General features: G+C 47.8%; 1 long non-coding RNA gene across 1 annotated transcript; it reads left to right on the top strand.

Moving 5' to 3' along the window:
* Positions 1-1276: 1276 nt before the first annotated feature.
* Positions 1277-5065, top strand: LOC138835039 (uncharacterized). The gene is made up of 3 exons (XR_011374369.1): positions 1277-2109; positions 3136-3229; positions 4549-5065. It is a non-coding gene; the product is annotated as an uncharacterized lncRNA (long non-coding RNA).
* The last annotated feature ends 3805 nt before the right edge of the window (positions 5066-8870 follow it).

Genomic DNA, 8870 nt, shown 5'->3' with positions numbered 1-8870 from the left:
TCTGAGGAGTCACTTGTCTCGGGATTCCTTCACCTAGTGTCCGGGCCTAGGGTTTTGGTGAATGGGGAGTCAAGGCTGGTTGTTCCCAGTGGAAGGGTCTGGCCCTTGGTAAAGCCAGAGGCAGGGTGGTTCTGCATTATTAGAGCAGTGATCCCCTTGGGTGGGAGCCCCTGGTTCTGACAAGGGAACTGCCATGCTCGAGCTTGTACATTGCCCAGATGAGGAACTAAAATACTCAGGAGAGGCACTGCTCTGAATCTCTCTCTCTCTCTCTCTCTCTCTCTCTCTCTCTCTCTCTCTCTCTCTCTCTCTCTCTCTCTCTCTCTCTCTCTCTCTCTCTCTCTCTCTCTCTCTCTCTCTCTCTGTGTGTGTGTGTGTGTGTGTGTATGAGAGAGAGAGAGAGAGAGAGAGAGAGAGAGGGAGGGAAGGAGGGAGGGAGGGAGATATCGATCATCTTTCTCCTCGTACAGCCTGACTGTGCTCAGATCAGTGATCAGTTGGCAAATTGCAGGTGCTGCATGGTGAGTCTTTTGTGACCGGTTTAGATGTGTGTGTGTGTGTGTGTGTGTGTGTGTGTGTGTGTGTGTGTGTATGTGTGTGTGTGTGTGTTTGTGTGCGTGTGTGTGTTTGTGTGTGTTGGGAGATTAGGAGATGAGAAAAATGAAAGTATATTTAAGTCATCATGTCTAAAAAGAGCAAAAGCAGTTTATTTGTGTGTATGTGTGTATTTGTTGTTCTTTTTTCATAATGCCCAGTATGAGCTCAGCCACAATTTTTGTTTTCTCCTTCACCATTTCATGGCTCCTTTGGGGAAGGTTTCAGTATATGTTCCTTTCCACCTCTTTCCACCTCCCTCTTCCACTTTCTTGCAGCCACAGTAGCTGCTGGACCTGCATGGACTCCCTAGGAGGCCTGTGTGAACCACAGAACAGAGTGGACACCTGTCCTGTCTTCAGCCAGAAGTCTCGTGAGACCAGTGTGACCACAGCCACACTCTTCCAGCCAGACACTCTGCTCTCATGTGTATAGTTGGAGCTAATTCAAGGGTTGGGAATGTGCCTGCCAAACATAATTAAGGAATGAGATGGGTGGGAGTAGGGCAAGGGCTGTGAAGCTAGGAGTGTCTGGGGAGTGGTGAACGGTGTAACAAGGCAGATGGTTCACCACAACCAAGGATGAGAGGAGAACCTTACCCACGACATTGACGGTGTCTATGGGCATCTGGGCAGAGGGCTCTGGGCCCCCTCTGGTGGCGTGGATTCCCTCCTGGGGCAGTGCATCCATGTGTAGTCCTCCCTAGAGTCCTGCAGTCTCCAATTTGTGTCCCACCTGGGCCGTTTCCAGCTGGACAGTGGTAGGCAAGTTTCCCCTCCTGGAGCCTGTTCGGTATCATACCGTGGCAGTTAGCTAGAGCTCTCTGATTGCCAGTTTCTATAACCTGCTGTAGGCTGTCTGGAAGGAAAAGGGGACCACTGATTTTGGAACCCTTTAAATTTGATTGGGACAAGTGATATGCCACCTTTTCCAGGTTTTTTTTTTCTTGAAGCTGGCAATTTCCACTAATGCCTGGGTTCATGGGTCAAATTACATGAACCAATTCAGCGGTCAGACAGTGAAGTTCAAAGTGGCACACACAGAGTTCCCAAGCCAGATGGTCTCCTGCTATGAATGTCGTGCCTTGACTGCCTTTCTCTGGCAGGTGCTGATTCTTCTACAGCTCTCTCTAGGGTGACCACCACAGTCAAGGATGTCATGGGGAGCAGAGAGTGACCTCACCATCCCCAGCCTGCCAGCTGTGAGCAGAGATGATTTTCAGCACCTGCAATGGACTGTGGGAGATTTAGAGATCCGGGATGCCTCGAGAATCCTTTCTCTGTAACATGAAACTTGGGGCCAGATATAGTGGACCATCCTGTCTGGCCCCACGGAGAGGAAAGGAGGCCACTTGAGCCAGGGGTTCAGCTCACGGCAACCTCATTCACACCTGAGGGGGCATGGAGTGCCACAGAGTTGGTCCGCCACTGGTCAGAGATCTTTGAGAAGATAGGCATCCCAGTGGCCCCAGAATCCAACGAGCACATCGTGGCTCACATCCTGGGAGCCAAAACAGTTAAGTGTGGTGGCATCAGGAGGGTGGGAAGAGGGACGAGGGAGAACTGTGGGAGAGCTACATCAGGCTTTGCCTCCCCCCGCCCTGCCCCAGGATACTTACATGAATTGAATGGGACTTTTCTATAATATTGTCATAGACAGATGCTCATTTAGTAATCCAACAAAGAGTTACAGTATGTGCCATGCTCAAGGAGGTAAGGGAGTGGGGGTCATAGATGATGAAAGGTTCTGGTGCTGGTTCCACAGCACATGAAGAAACCTTGGTTTGAACTGGATGCTGGGGATTCATGCCTGTCATCCTAGCTACTTAGGAGGCTGAGATGGGAGGATCAAGGCTTAAGGCCCAGACAGGAAAGACTATAAGACTCTTATCTCCAACTAACAACCAAAAAGAAAATGCCAGAAATGGATGTGCACCTCAAGCTGTAGACTGGTCACCTTGAGTAAAAAGGCTCAAGGACAGCACCCGGGCTCTGAATTCAAGGCCAGGAGTGAGACAAAGGAAGGAAACAGAGAGAGAGGAAGGAAGGATGAAGGGAAAAAAAGAGGAAAGGAAGGAAGAAGGGAGCATGCGAGCCTTGGTTTGGAGTCCCTGGATCAAGAAAGCCAACCACTCACAATCTCTGTGGGTAACATTTCAGAGCCTAAAGCCAGTATGTAGGATTAAGCCACTGACCCTTCAGCAACTTCATGACATCCAGGAGCTGTGTGGTCACCAACTGCAGGGGGAAGCAGCCTCAGGAAGGACCTAGGGCTCAGGGGGGGTCACCAGGTTTCAATTATCCCGGCCCCAGCAAGTTTATTTCCTGGACAGATAATAAGAAATTGTCTAAGGGCTAGGGAGGTGTTGGGATGAGGGAAGAGGTAGGAAGATCCAAGGTCAGGTGTTTCAGGACATTGGAGCCATGACCTTTCCTGACACTACAGACCACCAGTTATAGAGTCTTTGACCCAGCCACACTTCTATTAAGAGTCCTGGAACCTTGGGTTCACCATTGACTGCCTGGCTGTTGTCCACTGCAGGATGCCTGTGCAGTACATCCTTGGGGACCGGGACTTTCGTTGGCTCAATCAGAAGATGACACTCCCGGTGTTTATTCCGCCAACATAGACAGAGGTAAGTGGGCCACTGGCACAGGACAGTCAGGGAATGAGGAAGGAGTGGAGACCTGAGTTACTTCGAGACTTCCTGTAGAGGGCACTAGGACCACGTGACTGCCATTCTCAGAGGCAGAGGTGGGTCTCTTTGGTGGCTCAACCTTTAGTCTACATGGCAGATCTGGGATTCAGAAAGGGCTGACTGAAGGTGGGGCAGGCTTGGATAGAGGCTGGTGGGAAAACAAGAGGCACTGGGCTCTGAGCAGGGTTGTTTCTTTGAGGATACTTACAACCTAGGAACATTCCTGGGATGGACCAGCACTTTTCTTCCAGAGAGAGAGGGACCTAGAGCCCCTCCAGTTGGAGTCCCTGGCAGAGAAATCCTTTCATATTCACATCCTGTGGTTGGATAACTGCAACTCACCTTGCTGCCCAGTGTCAATGCAGGAGAATGAGAGATCCTGAGTCTTTGATAAGGTCAGGGGATCCTCAGTATGAGATTGTACTTCAACATCCTAAGTTGGTGCATGGTCAGTCCCATCTAAGACTGCCATGATGTAGGACATAGAATCTAGAGAATCAGAGCCGGATGGGGTCTGTTCTGGGAGTTCTGAGTATTATGTGTGAACTTTGAGCTCCCGTGTACCAACCTGCTTCCCTTTTTGGGTGGGTCTTTGCTAGAAAAAGCTTGAAACTAAGGACTGGGTTTTATCCCTTGTCTTTGATGATCAAAGCTAGTCCTCTACCATTTGAGCCAAAGCTTCACTTCCAACATTTTTGGGTGTTTAATTGTAGAAAAAAAGTTCTAATGGACTTTGTGCCATGGGTGGAATCCAACTGTAGTCTTCAGATATCAGTCTCCTGAGGGGATAGGATGAAAAGGATGGAAAATTATCTTTGGCCAGGTGCCAGTAGCTCATGGCTGCCATCCTAGGTACTTAGAAGCTGAGATCTGAGCATCATGGTTCAAAGCTATCATGGGCAGGAAAGACCCTGAGATTCTTATCTCCAACGGACCACTTGAAAACTGGAAGTGGTGCTGTGGCTCAAGTAGTAGAGTGCTTGCCTTGAGCTGAAGAACTCAAGGACAGCACCCAGGCCCAGAATTCAAGCCCCACAACTGAAAAAAGAAAGAAAGCAAAATGGTGGAGGTGTGTGTGTGGGAGAGGCTTTGTTTGGGAGACCATCTGCTGGCTTCAATGTATAGACATTTTTAAGAACTCCCCGTTTGCCCCAGTTTGAAGCCAGAGCTTCAAGAGGACTTGGACTGTGGCAGGCAGGGAGTGGGCAAATGGATGCAGGGGTGGGATTATTATGTCTGTATTCTCTCCATTGAAGGACGGATTTGGATGCTGGGTGACAAAGTCTGAAGTGAAGGGTTGAAAGAAGATTGTGGCCTGACGAGGTGAAGCCGGAAGCCGCTGGTGGCTCACAACTGTCATCCTAGCTACTCAGAAGGCTGAAATGTGAAGACCATGGTTCCAAGCCAGCTTGGGCAGAAAAGTCTGTGAAACTTGATGTCCAATGGACCACCAGAGAACAGGATTTGGTGCTGTGGCTCAAGTGGGATATTGCTCACCTTCAGCTGAAGGGCTGAGGGACAGCACCCTGGTGCAGAGTTCAAACCCCATGACCAACTACAAAAAAAGAGGGGGCTAAGTTTTCCACATAGCAGTATGTACATTAAGAACTGCCATGTTGGACTATGATACATTCCAGATATGTGAGAGGCTTACTGGTTTTTCTATAGTAGGTCTGATGTCGGTAGTGCCACCTTCTTGAGGGTAGGATGTGATCCTAATTGAGACAGTTCATGGGTCTGTACTCAGGGACTGCCAAAGCCTTGGGCTGTCCGTGTGTGTGTGTGTGCATGTGTGTGTATTTCTGTGTCTGTGTCTATGTCTGTGTGTGTGTGTTTGGAGTTAGAGGATCTGGGCCTTGAACTCAGGGTCTAGGTGCTGTTCCTGAGCTTCTGTGATCAAAGCTTTTGCTCTGACACTTGAGCCATAGCTCCACCTCTAGATTTTTGGTGGTTCACTGTAGATAAGAGCCTCACAGTCTTTCCAGAATGGGCTGGCTTTGAACTGTGATCTTCAAACATCAGCCTCCTGAGTAGCATGGAAGACAAACATGAACCACCCCTTCAGGTTGTGTGTGTGTATGTGTGTGTGTGTGTGTGTGTGTATGTGAGTGTGGAAGTGGGCTGTAACAAGGAGCAGTGGACCCTTTGGTAACTTCTGCGTGCTTTCTGTGGTGGGTACATGGACTTTGTGGCTGAGGTCTGGGGACCTGAAAGGGTGAGATGCTTGATGGGGATTCAGCACTGCTAAATTATAAGACCAAGGGATTTGTATGTCCTGGAGCTGTCTACTTCCTTGGGCCTGGTTGGTGGCAGAAGGAGCTTAGGAGGACCTGGGGGTGGAGCCCACAGGGGGTGGCTCCCCAGGGGGACAAAGAGCATGGCCAGCACTTAGTAAGGATGAGAGCCCTGTTAATATGGAGCACACTTTCATGGTTCAGACTTTGGGTCTTATCATGATGTCTGATGGGTGAGGCCAACCCTATTTTAAATGTTGAGCTGTGATCTTCAGATCTTAGCCTCCTGAGTAGCTAGGATTATTGGCATGAGCCTCTGGCACCAGGGCTTCTGATTCTTTTTGGTATATTAGGGTTTGAATTCAAGGCTTTAGACTTGCTAGTCAGGTCTTCTAACATGCGAGCCAAGACTTTCTGTCTTGGGCATTTCTGAGATAGAGTCTCAATATATGCTCAGGCTGGTCTGCATCGGGATTCCTCACTGTTACCTTTCTGGCCAGACCCTGGTTATAAGAAAATGAATTCACTCTATGTCTATATCGCTTTGCTGGGGTGTCATTTCGAGGAGTGGGGGCAGTGTGAAGAGGAAAGACCCCAGAACTGCCACCTCCTGGGGGACATTTGTTCTTGTGACAGAGCCAAGTCATTGCTGTGTATGACGAGGAAGCCGCCATCAGACTGACCTGGAACAATGCTCAAATGTATGTAGGCTGTTGAAGTATCAAACCCACCCATGTCTGCTTCCCACTCACAAGGGGGTGCAGTGCAGGTGGTCCAGCACTTGCCCTAGGGGATTATAAGTGGATGGTGGTGGTCAGGTGTCGGTGTTTCCTGCACATCATCCTGGCTATTGGGGAGGCTGAGGTCTGATGGACGTGACTCAAAGCCAGCCAGGACAGGAGCGTCTGTGAGATTCTTATCTCCCATAAAGCAACAACCACCCCACAACACACACAAATCCAGATGTGGTGCTGTGGCTCAAGTGGTAGAGCCTCATCCTTGAGTAAAAGAAGCTCAGGGATGACAATCAGGCCCTGAATCCAAGCCCTAGGACTCACAAAAAATAATGAAATAAATGAAGAATGGGCGTCTGTTACCTTACTACCAAAAAGGATGGATTCAGTCTTCTCTCTGGTACTTGTATCCAAAGATAATGGGCTTCTCTTGATGTTCCTCTAAACTTCTCCTTCTCTCCATTATCTTTCCAGGCTTCAGTTGAAGGATAGAATTCAGATCATTCCACTCAATGTGACCTTGTGTACCCTCCCCTGCCCGCCTTCCTTGGGGTGGGGAGCCTGGTTGTACTCACCACAGGGAGGATAAGGAACCAGAGAGATAGAGTAGGTATCCCCAAAACTTACACACACACACACACACACACACACACACACACACACACACACACATACTCACCCAGGCCAATTCAGACTAGCTTTTCCAAAGACACTTCATCTCCTTGGATTAACTGACCTAGGAGAGGAACTTGATCCCCTGTAAATGACTATTTTAACTAGGGCTCGCTACTTGACATGAGATAAAAAGAAGCTCAAAAGAAAGGCTTTGGTGCCCGTCACTGCCACGCCTACTCCGGCGGAGTCTGCTTAGCATGGAACACCTACTTTCAGACCTGAGAATGGGGCTTCACAGAAGCCTACCTCTGAGAATGGACTTCACCGAAGTCTACCTCAGAGAATGGGGCTTCAAAGAGGCCTACCTCCTGGAAAGGCTGGCAAGCCCCTGGGAAAGATGTGTTTCTGTTCCTGTTTTTCTTTTCTTCGCTGTATAGGAGTGCCTATTAATCTTTTACTGTTCCTGCTGTTTGTTCTACTTACTCATGCTCAACGTTCCCTTATTCAGGGCTCTTTCTTGGAAGTGTTGATGACTCCAACATCTGATGAGTGTCGTAAGAATATGACTAACTCACCAGAGTTAAGTGCTACCCTAAAAGCCCCTCTTATGGAGGCTATTAGACAAGTCATAAGTAAATATAAAAGTATTGGGGGTTTCATGACGTCACTTCAGCAGAAGGAATTGTTTGTAAGAGATTTACAAGAAGCTGTCGGCACGGCTAAAACAAAAAGAGTGCATGGCTATTGGAGACTTCCCTTTAATCCTGAAACATATACAATAGACCCATATAGATATCCTGTAGATAAGAAAGATGTAGAGGGATATTTAGACCAAAAGCTAAATAAGATTCCTAAAAGGTTGGTAGATGGAAGGTGGCAATGACTTATCAAAAGAAAACGGTGGAATCCTCCATTATCTAGAGGACCCCAAAGACTTCCCTCAGATCCATAGCCTTTTACAGGTGTGTATGATAAGGATGGCAACCGTTGGGTAAACTACTTAGGAGAAAGAACTTCCTATTACTCTCTATTTGCTGAGAGACTTGCTAGCTCTAGTGCTTATTATAAAAAAAAAAAAAAAGAAACAAGAAAGATCTTATGAGACAGTTAAGGCCTCTATGAAAAAGAGTAAAAAATTTTGTGAATGGGTTACAGAGAAGACACTATGAACTTAAATTTGATATATGGCCAGATTTAACTAAGTATACTGAATATCATGATTTTTGGCCACAAATTGGGGACCCTCTAAAGAATGGCAAAGAAGCACAATTGCTTAGAAAAGATTTAAAACACATAAAGTACAAAACTAAACAAAAATAATAATAAAGTACTAGAGTTCATGCCTTTCTGTCCAGCACTTTGCCCATATGCTCTGGTTAATGGTTAATAGGTGATAAACATCAAAACCAATTGTATTTCTTAAAAATAGAGATAAAGCCGAAAACAAGTGCCTATCGTCATAACTCGTCATCCAAAAAACAAGATCAGGCGACCAGCTGGTGACCACCCAAGAACGAAGCCTTGCAACAAGATTGTGTAACTTTTTGCCCTTTCTCATGGAGACTTTTGCTATAAAAGCTTGTTATCCTCTGCAATAAATCACACTCAGCATTCACTCCTCTTGTGTGTGAGTTGTTTGTTTGCCATCTCCCCACCTGTTCCAGTTACCTCCACCAGGTGTCCTCCGTCGTCCCGACAGAGCCGGTCCGTGGCACTGGCTCAGGCTCACACCTGACATCCTGGCTTCTTGGGAGGCAGACATCTCAGGATCAAAGATTGCAGCCAGCCATAAGCTGGAAAGCTGGTGAGACTCTTCTCTCCATGGAACCACCAAAAAGTCAGAAGTGTAGCTGTGGCTCACGTGGTAAAGCACCAGCCTTGAGCTCAAAAACTCACAGACGCAGCTCCCAGATCCTCAGTTCAAGCCCACCAAAGAAATGGACCCATGTTGTTGCCCCCAGATTGCCTGGGCCTCGAGTGCCCTCTCACGGAGTG

This window comes from Dipodomys merriami, unplaced genomic scaffold (genome assembly GCF_024711535.1).
Source record: "Dipodomys merriami isolate MVZ:Mamm:240054 unplaced genomic scaffold, mDipMer1.0.p SCAF_2230, whole genome shotgun sequence".
Classification (NCBI taxonomy): domain Eukaryota; kingdom Metazoa; phylum Chordata; class Mammalia; order Rodentia; family Heteromyidae; genus Dipodomys; species Dipodomys merriami.
This window is presented reverse-complemented; position numbering and strand designations above follow the sequence as displayed.